Consider the following 25,255-nt stretch of genomic DNA (forward strand, 5'->3'; position numbering starts at 1 on the left):
AAACCTAAACCTCTTTTTACCCGAGTGTTTTTTTAAGTTAAGGGAATGGTAGTTGGAGCGACCCTAACATTGAACACCCGCTGCAAATCAGATTACCCATCCTTGACAACCATCTTCGCCGCACCATCAACTTCGCTCCAACTACCATGAACCGCCACACTCGCCAACCACTATGGTCGTCTGATTTTGCTATATATCCTTCTTTGTCAGGTGCGTTTTCCCTCTTCTTTTTTTCTATTCGAATTTTTTGTTTTACTTCTTAGTTTCGAGAATTTATTAGGACTGGTGATTTATTCATTATAATTATGTCAAATTTTGGTTTAGGTTTTTGTATTGAGTTAGGGATTTCAGGTAGAATATAAATTAGGGTTAATTTATGGTATAGTTGGTGCGATAAATTTATGTAGAATTTGAATTAGGGTGAATTATAGTCTCATGCTAGTTTTTTTAGTATCCTTGCTTTGGTCCCTTAGTTTAATGCCATATTTTTCATCTGGATATTGATGCGGTCGTTTCTACACCAAAAATAAAATACCTAAATTACTGCTAACGAAGTCAGCGGCAAGTAGGGTCGATCTCCACAGGGAGGCGGTGTACTATCTATCTGTTTAATTCGGTCTGTCAAGGTGTCACAGAAATGGGGGATTTGAATTGATTTAACTATACTAATGATTGAGGGAAGGGGAATGAATAAACAGTAAGAGAAAGAAGTATGCTAAGAGTCGGTCCACCGTGGCAGCTATCAGATCTATTATATCAGGAATATTAAGGCGATTAGACTATTGATAAGAAGAGCTATGGTCGTCACCTTTCGGTCCTTAAACCGCCCTAGAGTGTAAATGTAAACTTAACTTTCGCCCTCGCTGCGATACCCTATTGTAATTAAGCAAGCCTTCCCTTCCAATCTTTCGATCTAGGTCGGGGTTAACTAGAATTATTGGTCTCCTGTATGTCACTCATTCGACCGGATAACAATTAAATTGCCTAATACAATTCCTACTGCAAGACTAATCTATTTAATACAGTTAAAGCATCGCTACCACGGCTTCCCTAATCCTAACATACTAGGGGGAATTAGTTACTCATGATAAAATAAACAAGAACAATAATAAAAGAAGAAATAAACATTAAAAGTGAATAAGGGAAGAAGAATTACTGAAATTAAAGGATCCGGAAATGAAGAAGAATAAGAGTAACAGTGTATAGAGAAAAGGGAGAAAAGCAATGTGATCCCCGGATTATTGGATGATTACAAATGACAACCTTTACTCCTATTTATAAGAAATTAGGAGTAAAGTTAAACCTAATGACGGAATATAACTAAAAAGCCCACGGTCAAGTAATATCCACTCGATCGACCACTTAAATCACTCGATCGAGTGAACTTCACTCGAGAACACTCGATCGACCTAGAATAGTGCTCGATCGAGTAAGGGCATATAGAGAACTGGTCGATCGACCATATAATCGCTCGATCGTTGTTTATTCATCCTAAAACCACTCGATCGACTTAAGAATGTCCTCGATCGAGTGATAATTAACTTCAGCAGCTTAGAATTCTTGTTAGTTCGCCTTGACTTGTCCTTTTAGCTCCCGGAACACTTCACGCATCTCAAGACAGCAACATTTCCCGCTCCAAATCATCTCTTCCTCCAAATGCATGCAAAATAGACGGTAAATGGCTTGATTTCACTCCTTTCGGGTCCATACCTGCAAATAAGACATAATAACCCAAAGTAGCATATTCGGGGCATTTCGTAGCATAAAATCACGATAAAAGCATAGAAATACGTGCATAAAATAGGCTAAAAAGACTATATAAAATGCACGTATCAAATCTCCCCAAACCAAACCTTTACTCGTCCTCGAGTAAACTCAAAACTATACGCTAATGGAACGGAAAAATAACTCAGAGCTAGCTACAAATGCCCACTTAAGCCAATTTAATGCAAGCAAACTAACACTTTAAGCAGAAAGTCAAATGCAAACGAGTTATAAGATGTTTATAAAAGTAGCTGAACCGTCGACCTTGCAAGACCTTTAATAATGGACTCTCACGGGTCACTCTTCTCTCATGAAGCAAAGGGTGAACATATATATGTAAGAGAGAAATAAGAAAAGTCGCTCACCTAGACTACGACCCACATAAACATGCATGCAACTAATATGATAGACAATTCTAGCTACCATACATACATTCCAACCAAACAAGGTCCGTCACAGCCGAGGGCTTACAAAAATATGGTAAAGTGAGGCAATGGGTAAGAAATGGCAAAACATTTATGGGAATGTGGAGGTATAGGTGATCAAGCTAGTACCTAAACAGAACCATATGGGAACATCCATTTCTCAACTCAATTATGGGATTAAGCACATGCCCTTCAATTGGCATAAAATCTCACCAAACCAAACCAAACATACTCCTCAAATAATGTAAGATAGAACATAGGAGCAGAAACCGTCTCAAACAACATCTATTTTTTTTCGAACTTTTTTTTTTTTTTTTTTCTTTCTATTTTTTTCGGTTTCTTGTTTTCTTATTTCTTTTCCGAATTCTTTTTTTTCTTTTTTTTTTTCTTTTCACGTCATTTTTTTCATCATCCTCCCCTCCTTCGTAAATTACCAACTCCAAGTCAACAGAATATGCGCCAAAATTTGATACAATAAAATATATACCGCAAAAACACATACTAAACTAGCTTGACAAGGCAGGCTAAATTTGGATGTAGCTAAGGGTCAACAGGCAAATTTGGCTAATGTGGAGTTAAATGGGTAAAAATGAAAGAAAGGGAATTTGTAAACACCTCCCTGCATGTGACACCAACCACTAACCCGAATGTACGACGGCAAAAAGCAATTGAATTTCATAAACGTGCAAATTGATGAACATGTTATGCAAGGAGTAACTACTCACAATCCTACATGAAACTGGTCATAAATGACACCAGTTTATAAGGCTCTAAATCTTAGAAATTATAAGTAGGTTGCCAAAATTTAAGGTCGAGTCTATTCGTTCAGCTAAAATTAAACATTAACTCGTAGATTATGCAAAAGACAAAGCTAAAAGGTAACAGTTCAATGCAAGGCTTAAGCAAAAAGACAATTATAGTGCAATTTCATCATAGAAATCTACCGTTCCGACTCAACCTATATGCTAAATTAAACGTGAATTTTTTTTTTGAATTTTAACTATTTTTCAATTTTTATGGAATTTTATGAATTTTAACAAAAATAAACAACAATGCAAACATAAATTAAACGTGATAACAGAAATGCATTAAAAACAACATGCAGACACAGATATGGATGCATAACCTCCCCAAACCAAACCGTACAATGCCCCCATTGTACCAAAACATGGAAAGGAAATGCAAACTGAAGGAGAAAAAGAGTAAAAGCGGAAGAACTCACAAAATGCGCGAATAAAGGGACCTCCCCAAACCGACCATGAAATGGGAGGTTGCTAAGGGCCCGGAAAACCGTCTCAGGAAGCTAATCCAAGTCAATAACACTCGATGGAAGTCGTACAGTGGCTGATCGAGTAAACTGGGCATCCAAAACTGCTCGATCGAAAGGTAACTAGGTCGATCGAGTGGTTCTCCTTTTGCAGGTGGTCGATCGAGTAGAGGAAATGCTCGATCGAATGGACTCTTCAGCAAAGGTGATCGATCGAGTAGGCAAAACCACTCGATCGAGTGATGCTCGATGAATTCCTGCAAAATGCAATTGAAACAACCCGCAACTAACCAAAACAAGCATACTGAGAAAGTTTTATGGTATAAAACCATTTATTACAACTTAAATGAAATAAAATCCAAAAATAGGATCGCCGGGTTGCCTCCCGGGTAGCGCTAGCTTCAGTCAGGTCCCAGCTCGACCTTCTTTTCTTCAAGCTCCTTTCAAACTAATCACAATCAAAACAGCTCAAAGCGCGCAGCAACCTGTCAAAAAGCTGCGCATGTGCTACACAAAAGAGTAAGTAGCACCAAAGTGGAACAGAGAAGTAGGAAATAAAAATATGTAAACATTTAAGTCTAACAAATTTCCTATGGGTGCTCCTAAATTTATCCACAAAATATAGGAGCGAGGGAGCAATTGTCAAATAAGTAGGGCTCCATTTCAGATTAACGAATTTACAATGATAAGGACGGTGAAAAATCGTTAAATTGTACGACCTACTGGGAAGGGGTAAAGCGTTGGGATGCGCAGCAAAAGTCAACTGAGGCAATTTACTATTAAAACAAACAATAAATAAATTACCGTTCAATACCTCAGGTTGATCACTCTCAATGACGGAATCATAGATAAAAGAATTCATTACCTCTTCCGTGCTAAGAGTGATTACCGACTCAGCTACCTCTTTGTCACCCTCCTCAGTGGAATTCATCCCGTAAATCTCAGCCTCAAGCGCATCTAACTCGGCTTTGAATAAAGGGGATTCACCATAACCGTTATCATCGTCAAAATCATCATCAAAATCAAGCCCAAATGACGAATTACAGCTCCCAATGGCCAAATTAGTCGATCGAGCAGAGTTATTACTCGATCGACCAATTTCTTCCCGCATTTCACTCGATCGAGTGCAAACATCACTCGATCGAGAACTATCCTCCTGCATGTCACTCGATCGAGAAGGGATATTACTCGATCGAGGACTGTCTTCTGGAAAATCACTCGATCGACCAATAATTGTCACTCGATCGAGTGATTCCTCCTGTACAGCGCTGAAATCTTCGCGTGGGGTAGTGAAATATGATAGGAACTCGTCGTCCGAGTCATAGAAGTCATCCTCATCATTGGGCAACACGGTTTCCTTAGGAGAAAAACCGCTCTCAGCAAGATAAACCTCTTCTTCTTGCATCTCAGCTGTTAACTGAGCTATTTGTGACTTCAGCGCAAGGATTCGAGTATCCATATCCCTATCACTCTCTTGTATTTGTGATACAAGCATTCTCATTAAATACGTCAGCTCCGCGACCTCTTCTCTCTCCATCTCAGCTGCTAATTGAGCAACTGCAGACTCGAGCTCATCAAATCGCGAGACATATTCTTGCACTTGGAATGCAAGTTCCTCCATCAAGAATTTCAGCTCCGCAAGGTCTTCTTCTTGTATATCAGGGGAATCTTGTTGCGGTGGCCATTGATAGGGCGGATGTGGCGGCACAACTACAACTGCATTGTGCTGTGCGAGAACCACATCTCCCGCCGTAAATCACCGTCTGTTCCATATAATGGGACATCGGTGATGGGTCAAAGGTACTCAAGCCTTCCCTTTGACTATCTTTCACCTAGAACTGTCTAGGTAGTACCTGTAAGGCCTATCAAAACAGCACTAAACAAAAGATTAAAACGGCCTCAAGGGAAAAATCCCCTGAGGCTAAAAACAGATAAAATTAAACAAATAAATAAATAGATTGCCTCCCCGGCAACGGCGCCAAAATTTGATGCGGTCGTTTCTACACCAAAAATAAAATACCTAAATTACTGCTAACGAAGTCAGCGGCAAGTAGGGTCGATCTCCACAGGGAGGCGGTGTACTATCTATCTGTTTAATTCGGTCTGTCAAGGTGTCACAGAAATGGGGGATTTGAATTGATTTAACTATACTAATGATTGAGGGAAGGGGAATGAATAAACAGTAAGAGAAAGAAGTATGCTAAGAGTCGGTCCACCGTGGCAGCTATCAGATCTATTATATCAGGAATATTAAGGCGATTAGACTATTGATAAGAAGAGCTATGGTCGTCACCTTTCGGTCCTTAAACCGCCCTAGAGTGTAAACAGCTTAACTTTCGCCCTCACTGCGATACCCTATTGTAATTAAGCAAGCCTTCCCTTCCAATCTTTCGATCTAGGTCGGGGTTAACTAGAATTATTGGTCTCCTGTATGTCACTCATTCGACCGGATAACAATTAAATTGCCTAATACAATTCCTACTGCAAGACTAATCTATTTAATACAGTTAAAGCATCGCTACCACGGCTTCCCTAATCCTAACATACTAGGGGGAATTAGTTACTCATGATAAAATAAACAAGAACAATAATAAAAGAAGAAATAAACATTAAAAGTGAATAAGGGAAGAAGAATTACTGAAATTAAAGGATCCGGAAATGAAGAAGAATAAGAGTAACAGTGTATAGAGAAAAGGGAGAAAAGCAATGTGATCCCCGGATTATTGGATGATTACAAATGACAACCTTTACTCCTATTTATAAGAAATTAGGAGTAAAGTTAAACCTAATGACGGAATATAACTAAAAAGCCCAGCCCGTCAGTAATATCCACTCGATCGACCACTTAAATCACTCGATCGAGTGAACTTCACTCAGGAACAGCTCGATCGACCTAGAATAGTGCTCGATCGAGTAAGGGCATATAGAGAACTGGTCGATCGACCATATAACTGCTCGATCGACTGTTTATTCATCCTAAAACCACTCGATCGACTTAAGAATGTCCTCGATCGAGTGATAATTAACTTCAGCAGCTTAGAATTCTTGTTAGTTCGCCTTGACTTGTCCTTTTAGCTCCCGGAACACTTCACGCATCTCAAGACAGCAACATTTCCCGCTCCAAATCATCTCTTCCTCCAAATGCATGCAAAATAGACGGTAAATGGCTTGATTTCACTCCTTTCGGGTCCATACCTGCAAATAAGACATAATAACCCAAAGTAGCATATTCGGGGCATTTCGTAGCATAAAACCACGATAAAAGCATAGAAATACGTGCATAAAATAGGCTAAAAAGACTATATAAAATGCACGTATCAGATATCAGGAGAAGGTACGGGGTATGATAATTTCCACAAGTGAAAGTGTGCCTCTTTCCGCTGGAAATAGTGTTTCTGTGCGCCTCTTTCCGATGTCCTCACTGCCATGTTTTTGGTGCATTCTTAAGGTAATTGTATGCCTTTTATATTCTGATTGTTTTTATTTCAGGAATGCTTCCATAGCAGCACTTCTTTAATTTCAAGTTTGGGTTTATGTCCCTCTCGCTTGTTCACCTATTTGGCTCTAATCATCATGCGTAACAAATCATCATACCTGATGAAACACACCCTGCCTCAAACAATGTTGTTACTTCAATATTTATTTTGCTACTTAATGATTGAGAACAAGGCATGAGTCTTGATTTAGTAATTAAGAGCACACAAGAGATATCTATTGATTTTTTATTTGAGTTTTATTAGAGCGCAAGTACTAATAATATGGTTAGCATGTAGGTAGAAGTACAGTAACTAGGCTACTTTATAAGTTAGGGAGGCTGCTCCAAAACTGTGTCGTTACTTCAGAATTTCCGTTAGAGAGCAATGAATAGTACCTTATGGAGTACTCTATAAGTTAGTGAAGGTGATTAATATTTAATAAGAATGTAATTGTGACTATCTAATTCCATTAGAAAACAGAGTGGCTTCTTTGCTTGAATTGAAATAAGCTTTTGTATTATTAGTTCTCTAAAATAAGTGGAACCCATAGTCTTGATCTTCAACCCCGAGAGTCTTTGTATAAAATTTTCTTTCTTTGTGTCTAAATTACACATAATCTTCTCTTTGTCTTACTTCTGATAGTGTAAGTTGTTATCAGTCAATAAGTTCAAGGATCTTTTTGCTAGCAATGATTCAATATAGTGCTTGACTTCTTTGACTATTCATAATAGATTAGAACCTCACTTACAGATCTTGATCATTTAACCCATTTGTGATCTGCAGTAAACTTGTGTTCTTGAGTTTGATGGTGCTTCAAAAGGAAACCCCCGACCGGCTTGTGCTGGAGCTGTGCTTCGAACTCTCAATGGAAATGTGGTATGGAGTTGCTTCCTATAACTTACAAGTTTTGCTCTCGTATGCACCATATTTTTTAGTTTCTTTAATTTCTCACGAAAGATGCTTATGTAGTTTTGTAAAATACGTCAAGGCTTAGTAACAGCTACCAACAATGCTGTTGATTATCAAGCTTTCATTTTGGGTTTAAAGAGAGCTCTTGAGATGAGTTATACAGGTATTCGAGCAAAGGGTGATAACAAGCTTGTCTGCATGCAGGTTCACTCTTCCGTCTTTTCAATTGCATTGCTCAATGAGATTAGCTCTTGGTTTCATAAGTTCAGTTTGGTCTCTTCTAGTACATTTATTTTCGTTTGACATACTGTGCAGATGTAATGTTGGCTACTTAACTCTTAATTTTGTACTATAAATTTTTGCAGGGTATATCAAGGACTTCTAAGTTAGTGATGCTATGTTACTTATAACTGCATTTGGTTTACACAAGGTTAAAGCTGTCACTTTTTTTATCTCATGTGTTTATCATTTTCTTCTAAAGATCAGGTTTAAGATAATCAAACTACCATTCTATAATGCTCAATGTGTATAGTGTGATTCACAAGGTTAAAACTGACACCTTAAGTTGTTGATCAGTTTTAATCTTATTGTTCAGAACAAATACATTTGTATGGAATATTGACTTGGCTATTTCACCTAGCACTACTCCGCCTTATATTCATTCCACCTGCTGCTATACTTTTATTGCCATTGCATGCCTCAGGTCATGACAATAGTTCTTTTTTTGTTATTGCAGATTTATAAATCTTTTTTCTTAAAAATGAAGTGTATAACATAGATAATATAAAGACAACTGCATGAGAGCATTTACTCGAGGCCTAGCAGGTGAGTAGCAGTAAGTTATTCTCTTGACAATAGTTCTCGTGTTTTGACCTCATTTCATGAACTCTTGGAATATCTTGTCTTCAATTTGTATTGAGAGATTATATTTGTTCTCCTTTTAGAGACCGGGGGTAATAAGATCTCAATTTATAAGAACATATGTGAAGATAACTAACTATTCAAATGAGTTAATATCTATTTGTGATTCTCAGAGCACAAATGGTATTGTAAGATATATATTTCTCAATAGTAATTTGTAGTATTGTATATATGCAGGCTCAAATAAACATTGATTTGTTTTTCAATTGCCCCGCCAAGTCATGAAGAGTTAAGGATGAAAACTTGACGCGGTGTTGCTAGTTAGGAGGAGCTCAAATATATGGAACAAATAAGGAGTATTACACTATTATATTAGTTTTAATTTCATTTTGTATCTTACTATCATTATTATCATTATTTAGTCAGAAGTATTCTACCGTATCTATTTATGTGTAAATCTAAGAATATTTATGTTCAAAACAATGTATATTCATAAATTATGGGTTTTGGAAATGTAATTTTTTTAATTAATTGAAGCTCTGATTTGAGACGTTTTCCCCCATTAAAAACGCCTCAAATGTAATTTTTTTTAATAAAAAAAAAATACCTATATACATCGGTTTAGTCCATAAATGATGTAAATAAGTTGATATTTACATCGGTTTTGCACCAAAACCGATGTAAATTAGATGCTATTAACATCGGTTTGACTTAGAAACCGATGTAATTTAAATGCTATTAACATCGGTTTTACCTAGTAAACGATGTAAATTATATACATTAACATCGGTTTTAGAACCGATGTTAAGTTAAAAATACTATATACGTCGCCCCCAGAAACATCGCCACAAAACCGATGTAAATGGGGCAAAATAACCGATGTCAATGGCACTTTTTGTACTAGTGATTGATACTACTAATAATAAACTAATAATAAGAATAATAATACTATTAAACTAATAATAATAATAATTCCTAATAACTAATACTACTGCTATCACCAAAGTCAATCGTGAAAACAAAAGCCAACAACATCGAACGATCAAAAACAGGGAAAAAGCAGAGCAGGGGACCCTGCCGGCCAGCCGGCCGCAGGCCAGCTGGTCACCGATAGCGAGACCATTGAATAAGGGGAAGAATTAAAGGAGGCGTGTGTGGGAGCCGGTACACCGGCAGAAGGGCCACCGGCATAGAGTAGCAAAAGTGACATGCGAGATTAAGATGTGGTGGTACGTGCCGGCGTGCCGGCTGCCGGTGATGGCACCGGTAGCGAGACATTGACAAAAAAAGAGCAAAATATGGTGTGTGGCTACCGGTAGGGGTAGTCGGATGCCGGTGAACCGGCATGGAGTAAAAAGGGTTGTTTGTATTGTTTGCGGATAAATGAAGGGGAAAATGTGACCTTGGCCGCTGCTGTGGTGGTCGGCGGCGGTGTTCGTCGGCGATAGGGGAGTGCTGGGCTGTCGTGGTTGTCGTGGGTAGCGGACAAGGTGGTCCATGGTGGCTGTTATGGTGGTGAGAAGATGGTGTAGAAGATGCTTGTTGTTTGTTGATGGTGATGGACAGGGGGTATAAGGGAGGTCGTGGTGGCTGTTGCGGTGGTTAATGGTGGTTATTGGAGAATGGGTTGTGAATTTGGAAGTGGGAGGATGTTATTGGTGGTGATGGGTAGCTCCCACGGTGGCTGAAGGTGGCTTTGGTGGTGGTTGAAAAATGGTCGCCTGAAATGGTTGTAATTGTATGTTTGTGGCTAGGGGGAAAGGTGGTGTCGTGGCGGCTGGTGTAGAGGCATACGGCGGTCATAGGTGGGTGTAATGTGATGGTGGATGTAGGGGGAGGTCATTAGTGGTGAGTGGTGGCTGCCACGGTGGCCGGAGGTGGTAGTAAAAGCTCAGCAAAGATCGCCTGAAATTAGCAGCTGCTCCTTTACTTAGTTTATTTTTCCATGATTTGGCCTATTTTCACCTCCGTCATTTCTTCTCATAATCCCGTCTTGCTCTTCCGCCTCACTTTCCCGTCTTGCCTGCACATTAAATTAATATAATAATAATAATCATACTAATATTATACATAAATACAATTAATTATTAATTATAAACTAATACGACTAATTATTATAAATTAGTAATTAAATGAGCTTATTAGACAATTAAGCACATAAAATCGAGTCGGAATTAGGTATAACTGCGGGGTAAAAAGCGACTAAAATACTATTCATCAAACCTCCCCACACTTAAACTTTACTCGTCCTCGAGTAAGCTCATTAAATAAACTAAGACCCTTAATATAAAAGAATAGCTAAACTAATAATATCCGATGAGAGACAATTAACGGGCCTTCTCCGTCCCTTCAACTCACATCAAAACACAATGAGGTATGCATTCCGGTGCAAGGCAAGTACGGGCTTGCGAAAAATTGGATACATCCTAACATGAAGCACACAACAAACAATGGATGCATCTACAAAAAAGCAAACCGTTTTCCTCATCTAAGCGGCAGTTTTTCTTCCAAAAATTGAACAAAGAGAGTCATTAGTGGATGATGTCGTCTCCGGGTCTTACCAAGGTGTCAACTCCCTAATTATAGCTCAAGTAACCAAAATTGACAACACGGGTTGCCTTAGAAACAAATTCTAGGCGGGAAAGGGGAAGTACTTCACTATACTCCCAAGAATGACACGACACACACAAGATTCGACTCCATATAAAACCTTTGACCAAAAGGAGACCAAAGCCCGACTCTCACGGGTTTCACTAGTCACTCAAATGAAAGAACGGGGTGATTTTTGTGACAAAAGTAGCCAAAATCACTCTCCTAACTCGACTTGCGAAGCATGCCCGCAATCTAATATGGTACTATATCCAATATCCACAAGAGAAATGTCAAATGATGCACATGCAAGAGACAATCGGGTTGTAATGGGGTTCGGGTTCGGTGAAAAGGGGTTGGTGCAAGCACCGTTTTAAGACATGTGGGGCTATCGGTTAAGTAGTCGTCACATCTAACCAATCCACTAAATTTGACCCATGCAAAAGAATTCTTCCACAAAATATGGCAAGATTGCCATTTCCAAAAATCATTCAATTATTTACAAAGCAAGACTCAATTGCAAATCCATCAACCCTTTATTAGATACAAACACGACATTCTTTTCTTTTTGTTTTTCACTTCATTTTTTTCTCTTTTCTATTTGATTTTCTTGGTTGCATTTTTTTTCTTTTCTTCTTTTTCTTGTAAACCTCTTAAATATGCAAAAATTGGTAAGCCAACAAGCTTCATTTCACTTTTGTGATATTTCAGTCCGTTCACCTCAATAAAAATCAAACTTCCTACCCAATTATACTCCTCAAAACAACTACAAAGGGGGGGACTCTCTCTAAATGGTTTCTCTCCCCTCTCTCTAAAAATACAAAAAAACCCTAACCCTCTTTGATCCGCCGTTTCCTCTGTCCACACACTCCGCCCTTCTTCCCCTACGCGATCGCCGGCGATGAGTCCTTCCCAAGGCCCTTCTCCGGCGATCCTTCACATCTCCTCCCCCGTTTGACCCATCTTTTGACCTTACCCCTTTTGTTTCTTTGTTCTTTCTGGCGGATCTCGGGTCAGTTGTTGGGCTGATCGGTTGTTGTCGCTGCTTCCTCGAGGTTCCTGCCCTTCCGACTCCTTGTCCTGTCACCGGATACCTTACATGCAACCCAGGGGTGATCCCCTTTTCCCCCCACCCCTGGTAAGTCATTTGTTGCTGGTTGTTAATCGGATTCTTAATTTCTTTCGAGTTCGTCTTGCTGGTTGGTAACCCAGCCGTGGTTTCTATTTTGATTTTGACCGGACTTTTCCTAGCCTCGGTCAGTTTTGTGACGGTGGTGTTGGGCTGTTTTGTGGTGTGTTTGTCGGGTCGGCTAGGGACCGAATGGTGATCCCCCCATTTCCCCCACCTTTCGGTCCTTAGTTCTTGTTGGGTTGGTCTATGAGCATAGCTCATCGGGTCTGTTTGGGATCGATAGGTGATCCCCCCATTTCCCCCGCCTTTTCGGTCCCTTCTTTCTTGTGTGTCTTTTGGGAGGAGTCGCTTGGTGAAATAGGGGTCCTTTTTTGGGTTTCTTGCAGCAACTGATCTGTCGCTTCTTTCCGGGGTTGTGTTTGTGGAGTCCGTTTTTTTGGGTTGGGGTGAGGTCATGGTGGATGGGTCTCCCTTTTGAGATGTGCCTCGTAGGGGAAGATTTGGGATTTTGGCTGTGTTGTTGGTCAGGTCGGATGCGATGGTTTCCGCTACTAGTTGATGCTTGTTTTCTGTTTACCTTATTTACAGTTTTTCCAAATAAAACCGTTTCCTAGCTTTATCTTCCTAGCTTTAGTTGGGTCAGTCTGTCTCATATTCAGTTACGGGTTAATAAAGACGTTTGTCACTTTATATCCGGTGGGTGTTGCGTCCATCTCCCTCCTCCGCCCTGGTGAGTTGGATTTTAGCAGTGATGTGCGGGTGGGTTTCGCCAGAAGACGCTGTTTTCTGGCTTCTTTTGACTGGGTTCTGGTTAATGGACTGCTTTGGGCCTTTCTTCTTTGCATGGTGGATTTCCTGATGTGTTGGTCTTTTGGTCAAAGGGTTCGATTTCTAAGGTGTAGGAGATTTATCTCCGCCGATGGCAGACTTCGTCGTCTCGCTCATCTCTATGTCTTTCTTCGTTCTTTTCGCAAGAGCGGAAGTGCACCTTGTCATTGTCACTCTGCGGCTCGTTGGCGTCGATGTCTTCTGGAAGTCAAGTGTGCCTTTGAAGCTGGTTCGGTTGTTCGTGGCCCTTCCTCCGCCCTTTCCCACCCTATGGTCGCGGATTTAGCTTATCTTAATGTAGTAGCTTTAGTTTTATTTAATATTTATGTCTTGCCTAGGTATGACTTTGTAGTGCTAGTCTTAGCTCTCGGGTTTCTGGTGCTACTTAGTCGAGTAGCTTACTTTGTTGCTGATAGAACATTGTAAGTTTTTCTCCTGTTGTTGTCAAAAAAAAAAAAAAACAACAACTACAAAGACGAACTACTCAACAAAGGTGAGATGTTTATGGAATGTAGTTATTTTATTGGCAAATGAAATGACAAGGCTTAGGCATAAATTGGGTAAACAAAAGGGAAAGATGATCAAATGGGTCAAAAATAAGCTTATTTGGCTATGAGAGGCTACTTTATTTGAACAAAATTGTCTCAACATGCACATCGACACTTCTACGGAATCAAGGAATGAGCACCGTACTTGTGCGTTTTGACATGACATACCACGTAAGAAGAACTACTCTCATGACCTAAACGGGACCAGTTTGATGGACCGGCCATATGGAGGCTCTATCCTCACATTTTAGTAGCTATGTCGGTCCTAGGTCAAGTCTCGGGTCCAATACGGTCTCACATGGTGGTCGCAACTCGGTTGTTAAGCTAGACTTCCGGATTTTTGCAAGCAAAAACCCTAACATGTGTCATCAAAAGGCACGAGCTATCAAGAGGGAAATGACACGGGCAAAACAAATTATCATCATTGGCAACATATGCCCTCCACATTTAGACCCTCTATGCCACTATTTACAAACACGATGCAAAGTGTATGGATGCAAACTACACATATGAACAAGCTATGTGAATGCAAGAGTGAACACATATATACATGTCTAAACTAAATGCATACAATATCTAGTCCTAACAACACACCAACAACACAAGCATATCCAAAACGGTTCCCAAAATGAACACCCACATAAAAAATCCCGTCCTCCTCCATGCTACTATATACAAAAAGAAAAGGAAGGAGAAAGGAGAAAGAATTGGAAGAATTTTACCAAGCGTCTTCTTCGATGATTCCTGTGTTGCCTATCAAAATGGTTAGGACAACTGCAATATATATAATATAAACAATGCAAAAATTTTGTAATTTTTGAAAATTTTCAATTTTTAGGGATTTTTGTAATTTTCTCAAATTAACAAGCAAGTATATACAAATATAAACAAATATTCACAAAGTGGATATTTCCGTCATTTCTTCTCAAATATAAGCAAGTATGATTTGGCCTATTTTCACCTCCGTCATTTATTCTCATAATCCCGTCTTGCTCTTCCGCCTCACTTTCCCGTCTTGCCTGCACATTAAATTAAATTAATAATAATAATCATACTAATATTATACATAAATACAATTAATTATTAATTATAAACTAATACGACTAATTATTATAAATTAGTAATTAAATGAGCTTATTAGACAATTAAGCACACAAAATCGAGTCGGAATTAGGTATAAATGCGGGGTAAAAAGCGACTAAAATACTATTCATCAATAAGGAGCAAAGGAATAAATTTGTGGAATTGATGACTACCAAAATAATGCTTCCAACTCGGTGTGTAGACCGTAAGATTTTGCGCACTTTCAAAATTGACGATGCCATGTATGCTATGTTCTTTGAGCTTAGGTTGCAGGGTCTCTTTCTTATGCATGAACTATCTTATCGTGCATTGACTCTTGAATTTCTTAGCTCATATGTCTATCTCCCAAAGCAACACTTGATTCGTTTTAGATTGCTAAATGTTGAACGGTCTTTGACTTTTGATCGGCTTTCTGAGATCCTGGGCATAGTTAAGCATTCTGATGGGGATTTATATAATGCTGCTGGCTTGTCTGTTGTTCGATATTTTTCCTTTGTTTACTGGTTTTGCGGATGCAGATGTTAATTCTATGGCTTTGCTTGATGTGAAGCATGTCTGCCTTAGGCTCTTTTTGAGGTACTTGAGTTATTTATTATTTGGGAGATATGACAGGAGTAAGGCCTCGTCCATAGAAGTGTTGATTTTGGCTAGTTACTTGAACCCCTATCAGGAGGAGCCCTTCCAGTTCTCTCCACCAGCCCTTGTTTGCCAAGCCTTAGACCGCATGACTGAAAAGTATGCGGATTTAGATTGCGGGGCCATTATTACTAGGATTGCACGCCTTTTGTGTGATTTTGAGGGAGATGCTCCTTATGAGCCTATGGAGGACCTTGAGCCTTTGGTAGATGATGATTATCTATGTTATGGCATCTCTTATATTGATATTATTAGTGGTAAAGACCATTATTGGAAGGTTAGGGATCGGTATTACATGCTATTGCCTAACCCTCAATTGCCAGAAATTGCACCTCTAGAGGAGAATGAGTCTAGGCAGTGACCTGCACCCGTTACTTATTTGATTCCAGATGAGCTTTTGGTTACTTTACCTGGTTCTAGCACTACCGCTACCACTAGAGGGCGCCATAGACAGCGCCGTAGACCTCTCACCCACTTGCCTGGCTCTTACCAGCCTCAGCCTTCTGCTTCTTCTGTTGCATCCACTTTCCACTATAGTTACCATTTCGACCCAGTCATTGAGAGGGAAGTGAGAGTTCATGAGGGTATCAACACCGCCTTGACATAGAGGCGTTTATAGGAGCAGATGGAGGCCACTATTATTTCTGGGGGAGGTCAGTACACTGGTACGACTCCGATCTTTTACACTACATCTGGTGATGAGAGTCGTGTTTTCCATCTCTACGGTGTTACTCCTGCGGAGTACGGGCAGTTTAGTAGGGAGTATGGTGCTCTGGATCGACCATTCTACACTCATATTCGTCCTCACCAGCCTACCAGTGTGTTTCCAAAGGATGCTGGTGTCCCTATTTATCAGAGAAGGCCATTTGGCCAGTTTGCAGCTTCTTCTTCTGCTGCAGCAGTTGTTCCTAGAGGTGGCCGTGCTAGAGGCCGTGGTAGACGAGGTGGTCGTTCTAGAGGCCATGGTGGCCGTGCTCCTGATCCTGAGTTGGAGGCTATGTTCGCAGAGATTGATGGATGTGATGAGGCCACCCTTGGTGGCAATGATGATGATGATGATGGAGCGTCGTAGTGACAGCTGGTCACTACATCCCTCACTTTCCAGCTGGTTTGGGGGAGCTTTTGCTACACAGCTGGTACTATCTTTCCTTGTATTTATTATTTTCCTCCTCCCTTTGTTAGTAGTGTCCTTTAGGTTGCTGGATTTTTGTGTGATTGTTATACTGTAGTCTGTAGGCGTCACAATGAGGACACTATGACATTTAGTTTTGGGAGAGAGTATTTATTTCTGTTGTGTGATTTACTTTCAGTTGTGTGTTTTATTTATGCTGTGTGTTTAAAATAAATAAAAAAATCCATAAAAATTGAAAAAATTATAAAATACTAAAACATGTTTTTATTTATTTTAGGTCGAGTCTTGGTGAATTGTTTAGCAATGATGATAATTTGCTTTGTCTTTGCATTTGAATCCCACTTAAGTTATCCATGTACATTCTTTTGACATGTTAGCTATGAAAAACAAAGCTCATAACTCAAGTCTTGATCGTCGCAATATGCCTTATGCCAAGTAAATTTGACTATATTATGTTGGTAAACCACTTAAATTTTTGAGGTCTGTAGAGCTTCCTAGGACAGGAACATTAATAAACTGGTCTCATTTGTTATTTAGGCTAAAAAGTGTGGTCTCCTTGTGGAATATGTAATATCAAACTGCATAAGGTGTGACATTAGTTTCTTAACTTTTTGCGTGTTCATATGTTTAAGTACATGAGAAAAGTCGATTCTTACCGTTCAAATAAACCATACATTACCTTATTTTGTTAGCCTGTTTGAACCTTGTAGCCATTTCATATCCTATTTCATAGCTACAATCTAGAATTTGCCTACCTTTTTCGGGACAGTCGCAGTTGCTTGAATCTTATGTTATTTTGGCTACTTTGGTTGGGATTGAGACTTTTATGTCATGTGGGTAGTAGCTTTAATTTTGTTAACAATTGTATTGATCTCCTATGTTGAAAGAAAAAAGAAGAGAATTATGAAGCAAAGAAAAGAAAGAAAGACAAAAAAAAGACAAAAAAAATATATATATGAAAATTCCGGAAAAAAAAAGAGAAAGGAAAAGGGGAAAAAAAAGAAAAAAGAATTGCTTCATTTAGTTTTATTAGGAGATCATAAGTGGTATTTACTAGAGTTTAATGCATTTTTGGAGAGTCATTCTTATATTCTCTCATATGTTGTCAAAGTTGAGATGATTTCTCTAGTTGGGATGGTTTATGTTTATTATCATTAGAATTGGTTATTGGTTTAGCGCTGCGACTACCGTCTTAACCTCACATATCCATACGTGTTTCGGTACAAACCACTTCTATACCCTTGCCCATTTGCCACCCTATTGTCCTTGATACATGTACTATGTCTTTATTGTGAATGCGTACTAGTTGGAGAAATTTCTATCACATTAGATTGCATGCATGTTTCATAAGTTGAGTGAGTGTCTTAATTCTTTCTATCTTACATATATCTCATCCCTTATGAGTGCATGAGTGAAACCGCGAGAATTCAACTAATTTGTCTTGCAAGATTGAAAATTATTTGGCTGAGTCTCGGTATCATGTCACATCTTGAGTTGAGCTGCGTTATTCTATTACCCGTGCCTTTGAATTTGTTTTATTGGCACAATTTTTGGTCATTACTTTGTTATAGATATGGATAGCTGGGATTTGTATGTGCCTTGACATTTGTTCTGAGTTATTCATTCACCATTTGTATGTTTATCTTTTGTATGGTTTGATTGCTTTGCTTAGGGACAAGCAAATGTTTGATTTGGGGGAGTTTGATGTATCACTTTTATATACACTTTTATAACTCTTTTCATGTTGTTTTGATACCGTTTTTGTGCCTATTATATCATTTATATGCCTTTATTAGTGAAATGTCGATACTGCCGCTTCTTTATGTTTTAATGCAGAAATGACGCATTACGAGGTGAATCAAGTGGAGCTGAGCATTGCGGTTATGGCATAGCGGAATACACGGGGCATGGCATGAGAAACGAGAAGACTTGAAGACAAAAAGAGAAGTTAAGACGAAAATCAAGCTGCTGGACTTGATTCCTCGATCGAGTAAAGAAGGGCTCGATCGAGCATCGTTCCTCGATCAAGTATCTTGAGGCTCGATCGAGGATCCTCTCTGATGGTCTTATTTCCGTATTTTCCTAAAACACGCCTTGTTTTTAATATATATTCTAAACTCGTAGGGTTTATGTTTTTACTTTTTTTATTACTTTTTGACGGCTGAATATACTTTAGGCTTTCATACTTTGTTCTTTAATCTTTCCTCATTAATTACTAAGGTACTAATCGTTCTTCATAATTTTTTATTCAAGTTTTATGCTTTTAATTCATGGGTTTTTTGTCAAACACATCCTTTAAAAAAAAAAAAATTCTTCCAAACACCACCTTTAAAAAAAAGTTTCTAAAACACAACCTTTAATAAAATTTTTGTTGTCAAACACGACTTTTTGGCTGAAGGACTTAACATTTTGCAATGGGGTAACTTTCAATCGATGTTTGGGATAGCAAACGATGTCGGTTTGAAGTGTTCTTGGACTCGTTGGAAAGGGGGAAATACAAGCTTTCCATGGGTTATCATCACGATGGTCAAAGGTGGCCTTATGTGGGGTCTATTACTGTGTAATGTAAGGCTGGTTGGATATCGGGTAGTCGGGGATTTTTAGTGAGTCTTTTAATGAGGTTATGATGCTTTGTTTGGTCTGAAATTTGGTATGTAGGTAGAGAAGAGTGTAAGGTGGATATTAGTTGTCCTATTTGTGGTGGTTGTTTATTACTAGTGGTGGTTCGAGGGGAGTTAATTTGGAGGTAAAAAAACATTCAAAAAAATGTCAAAGTAGGATTTTTTTGTGTGGGTAAATTCACTCACCTCAAACCACCACTTACAACAAACAACCGCAAAAAACAACACAACTATAACCTTCCTTACACTCCCTTCTATCTATATACCAAATTTCATACCAAATAAAATATCCTAACCACATTTAAAGACCCACGAAAAACCCTATGACCACTTGCTTTAAAGTTAGCATCTCCAACCAGCCTTACTTTACACATCAATAGACCCCACATAAGGCTACCTTTGACCATCGTATTGATAACCCCTGGAAAGCTTGTATTTCCACCTTTCCAACGAGTCCAAGAACACCTCAAACTGACATCGTTTGCTATCTCAAACATCGAATGAAAGTTACCCCATTGCAAAATGTTAAGTCTTTCGGCCAAAAAGTCGTGTTTGACAACAAAAAATTTATTAAGGGTTGTGTTTTACAAACTTTTTTTTAAAGGTGGTGTTTGGAAGATTTTTTTTTTAAAGTTGTGTTTGACAAAAAAACCTTTAATTCATTATTGTTATTCCATGTCTTTGATTATGTTGTTATCCATCTTTATTGTTGTTGTTCAATTCACCATGAGTAGCTAATTTATTCATCCAGGATGAAGGGGATCTAGGTTGATTAGAAAGGAGATTATTAATTGATTGTTAGTAATATCGTTTACATCATTTGATTATCGTTCTTATTCTAGTTATATGATTTAAGGCCTGAGTGTGACACCCTCATTTATTGCGGAAAAGTAAACACGTAATTCTAGAATAAAACTGCATGGATATGTTTGTAATAGGTTCATTTGGGTAAAAACCTGTAATTTTTAAAACCTGAACCTGTTATAAAGATATCCAAATTGGAAGGTGTCAAACATACAAGGTCTAACTAGAAGTTTCATAACCTAACCATCGCTAAAGTCGCGAATATCAAATTATACAACCAAATGTAAAGAGGGAGACATATGTCCCTAAAATGTATGTGACATAAAGAGGGTTTAAGGGTCACCATAAATAAAGCCAATCTAGGTCCCAAGGTTACTTTGCTCGCTAGCTCGTCCATGTACCCCATATATGCATCACCTACCTGTCATTCGCATTTTATACAAATACGAAAGCCACAGTCAGTGGGGAGTAACTCCGAGTTCTCCCAGCCACGAAATGTCATAATTAATATAACATGTAAACATAAGAATATGAATACGAATCACACAATGCCTTAGCATATAGATGCTAGACGACCGTGCTTATCATGTGAACAACAATATAACAACACATAGTCCTAGCATGTGAATACTAGACCGACTCATACTACACTATCATGTGAATCACATAACATCCAGGAATCCAAACTCTATCAACCATAGCCGGCTTGCATCTCACCTTCTATGATTCATAGAATCACCATACAAGAAAGGGCAATATATCAAAGACAGGCATAAGTTCTTAGCACCGTCAATAGTCACTCAGAACTCGAGTCTATACCACGAGGTAGGGAAGGTAATCGAACCGGTATCTTGGCTCAGCGGTTAATATTAATAAAACATGGCCAAGACACAACACAACCCTAGCCTAAAATCTGCGCAGACCTAGACATGCGGATACACACCACCGCACCCAAGACCCACAATTTTTCTAAAACAAAGTGAGTACCCTAAGGAGTCCACCAAAGGGTTGGCTAGTACTTAAGCTGACCACTTACTATCAAAATAAGTAACGAGGTCATGCCCCAACTTGGATATAAACCCACCAAGTCAGGAACACAAAGGCTATTAAGCAGTGAACATATACTCGTCAGAGACTATAAAGACCTATCTATGATGAAGGCCGAAATACTCACCTAGGACCTAAATAAAACCAATCTAGGTCCCAGCTTGAATATTTTAGCCCACACCACACAAGACAAATAGGACACCCACTTAACCATAAGAGGGCAAAGAATCCACTTACCCACATAAATGCTAACATTCTATCATGTGAAAGGCTATATAAATGTCTATTCAGCAGACAATCCAACAATATCCTCATTATCAATAATAATCCAAATTCCAGCTAACCGTTAATCTCATAATTCATGAGAACAAGCTAAAATGGCAAAGAGGCAGCAAGACTAAGCATAAGGCATCCAAAGCATCCAACAACCAACATGTGAAATGATAATTACAAATATCAAGGCATAACATAAAACCTCCAATAACAACTAATCTCACCTCAAACACAAACCCTCGACCCGAGTCCCGCGACGGGTCATCGGTCAAATCGAGGCTGACCGGTTTAAACCTAGTTTGACCAAACTCGTTCGGTCAATCTGGCCCAGCTCAGAGTCTTGGCCTACTTTGGCCCAAATTACAAAATTTATCACAATATTATTCTCATGCTATTTCTAATTTCTATCATGTGAAAAACGAAAGTAACACATTATCAATCACCTAAACACTTAACAAACAACAAACACCACATTAACTACTAATGTGACATTAATTCGTCGAGTAACTCGGAATAGTTACCTTAAGTTAGCAAAGAGACAAGCAATAAACTTGAGAAAGCTTCTAAAACCCAAAATTACTCTTCATCTTCAACCACATATGAGTCACCTAAAATAATTATGTGAAGGGACGATATTAACGAATTATCGTTATATAAAATATGAGACGGAAATTAATTTAAATCAAAACATGTAAATCATATTCATTAGCTACTGTCTTATGTTCATAAACCATTATGACCCTCCCTTTTGACAGGCATACCAAGAAAATTGTCACAACTTTTACGCCCTAGAAACAGTCCCATAAAGCACCATTTTATCCGTCCCAAAATCGAGCCCAACTCACTGTCACGCTCCTAAAACCGAGGCCAAAACAGCCCACACGGCCTCCATTTCAATCGTCCAAAACAAGTCTGAAGGCTGCACAAAACTGGTACCAAAACAGAGTTCAATCTATCCTAAACCAGTCCTAAACCGAGTCAAAACAGTCCCAAAAATGTCCCAAAGTACCTGCAAAGCGGACTCAAAAACAGTCCTAATTTACTGCACAATACCACAACTAAACAAGATCCCAAATAGCATCCCAAAACCATCCCTACATGTCAGTATACACCGTCTCAACTATCAAAGATACCAATTAGCACCCAAAACAATCCATACATGTCAGCATACACCGTCTTAAATATACCACTTACTAGCTAGCATCCCAAATGATCCCTAGAGGTCAGTATACACCGTCTCAATCATCTCCACATATCAGTATACACCGTCTCAACTATACAACTGACTAATTAACATCCATAAGGATCCCTATATATAATTATCCACCGTCTCAACTATAAAGTAGACTAGCCGACATTCGAAATAAACATATTTTACAAGTAATATTGAGTAACCTATCATTATTACCTTTTTCCGATTGAACTAACCATTTAAGACTAACAAATATTCTACCAGACCGTCTATTTTAGTACATACAACCGTCTTATAATAAATAAAGCTGAAAATATAAATGGGTTTGTAAAAATACATGGCGAAAATGAATTTTACTTACAACGGATTGACAGGAATGATGAGAGCAGCACTATGGAACGAAAATCATTGATAACGGATGACAAACGGAGCATCAGTATCAATTTAAAATAAAAAAAAATCAAAACAGAACGAAAAGAAGAAAAAGGAAGGGAGAAGAAAGAATGCTGCGTGAGAAATGAGGGAGCAGCTTGCCTGCCTGCTATTTATTATACGTACGTTTCTTCATCGTTAAGAAACTTCGATCGTTATTAAAACCGTTTCGAGTTAAATTTAACCGATTTAAGTAAAAGTTTTCGAGATAAAACATACTCAATAATAAATAAATTTAATGAATGAAAATAAAATAAACTCAGCTAGTTAACGGAAATAATACGATATCCGCTTGAATCGGAATTATTAGCGATTTTTACGAAACTAACGGATATTAATAAAAATTGCTAATTTAGTGAAATAAGTTCAAAATAGCTAATTGGACGGTTTTGTTCCCAAAATCCATCTCGGGTTTACTTAAAACAACTTTCATAAGGACTCGTAAAGAAACGGAAATTATTAAATAAATAAACTCGAACTAACTTCAATAAACTCGAACTAACTTTAAATAAACTTATTAATGATTATTAAAATTAACGTATCGAATTATGATGAAATTAATTAATTAGCTAAGCATATATATATAAATCGTTAAATGAAGTAATTAAATTCAAAATAGCAATTAAAATAATTTTATCCAACTTAATAAAATACGGGGTGTTACACTGAGTCTATAATTAGTGTAGCGAATTAATGCTTTCACCGATAGGGTTAGAATTAATATAGGCTGCGATAATCAGATAGATTGTGTTTAATATTAGCGATTGCATGTTAGACTTAATCTAAATGACATAATAGAATTAATCAATCTTATGACCTTAGATAGTTTGATTGACCTAACAATTGATTAAGATAAACCCTATATAATTGACCCAGTGAACCGGAATCCTAGACTCTTTAATATTATTGTTAATCATCTTTTAATTACTTTAAGACAAACCAAAACCCCCCCATAAAATTGTTACTTTTAAGACACTCTAAATATTAGCAAACTGAATATTACCGCCTCCCTGTGGATTCGATACATGTCTTACCACTAGCTATTTTGTTAGTACTGAGATAGATTTACTTTGATTAGGTGATGCGACTTTAGCCTTATCAAATTTGATGCCGTTGCCGGGGAGGCAACAATTTTCTTGTTTGTTTTTGTTTATTTTGTCTTTTTGTCTAAGGGAACTAGTTCCTTGAGGCCGTTCTCACACTTTTCTTGTTAGTTTCGTGTATGCCGAGGTCAACTAGGTCCGAGATTAATTCCCTTTTATCAAAATCACACGATAAATTCAATTTATCATATAAAAAAACGTAAAAATGGTTATGTTTTTACGAAAAACACAAAATAAAATTTTACAAAAAATTAATAAATAAATTAGCATAAATCAGATAAAAAAATCAAAAATACTTTACGAAAATCAAACAATTTATTATTTTTATATAAAATCACAAAAAATTGTTAATTGTTTTTTTTTTTCCAAAAAATCATGCCGAATTAGTTACGTATGTAAAAAAAATGGTTTTAGTATGTTATATGTTTACGCATTGGTATAGCTGTTGCCTGTTGGTATATAATGATATTTTGGTGAGATTTGGGGTTTTATTGCACCTTATGTGAAACTTATGGGGCCAAATGACTACAATTAAAAGCTGTGGGGGTTAATTTTACAATTGCACAAAGTTGTGGGAGTTAATCACTACTCCCCCAAAACTATACACTATACATAACAATATATTCATACAAAAAAGGTAACATTTCAATATAATACTCCTCATATATATTGGAAAAGTGTTGCCTTAGGTTTCGATGGAAGGGAGTAATAATTACATATTCCCTCCATTCAACTCCACTTTGCATGTTTCTCTTTTGCACACTATTCACAAGCGGACATTCAACTTCAATTTTCTCTCGATACATAAGTTAAAATATATTCATGTGGGCTTATTTGATTCGTCTTTAAGAGTACATTAAAAATATCTAACTTTTATAATTTTTGCAAATACATTGCGAAAGATATTTACCGCGTAAAAGTCGCGTTGACAAATGTGATAAAACAAACGTGTAAAGTGGAGTTGAATGGAGGGAGTATATTATAATTTAAGTTTATTATCGAATAACCCAACAAAGAAATTTTATACAAAGAAACCAAGAGTATTTGTAATACATTTAGATTATTTATATTCATTATAACAAAACTCTTGAATACCCTTTTACTTAGTATAACAATTGAACAATTAATCATGT

General features: G+C 37.9%; 1 long non-coding RNA gene across 3 annotated transcripts; it reads left to right on the plus strand.

The window, feature by feature from the left end:
* Positions 1-18: 18 nt before the first annotated feature.
* LOC141594098 (uncharacterized) lies at positions 19-9,176 on the plus strand. Of its 3 annotated transcripts, none has more exons than XR_012522006.1 (5): positions 19-210; positions 6,785-6,904; positions 7,716-8,271; positions 8,578-8,666; positions 8,940-9,176. It is a non-coding gene; the product is annotated as an uncharacterized LOC141594098 (long non-coding RNA). The 3 variants fall into 3 exon arrangements; XR_012522007.1 differs by having other exon boundaries at positions 7,716-8,045; positions 8,207-8,666; XR_012522005.1 differs by having other exon boundaries at positions 7,716-8,666.
* Positions 9,177-25,255: the final 16,079 nt, after the last annotated feature.

This window comes from Silene latifolia, chromosome 8 (assembly GCF_048544455.1).
Source record: "Silene latifolia isolate original U9 population chromosome 8, ASM4854445v1, whole genome shotgun sequence".
In the NCBI taxonomy this organism is placed as follows: Eukaryota; Viridiplantae; Streptophyta; class Magnoliopsida; order Caryophyllales; family Caryophyllaceae; genus Silene; species Silene latifolia.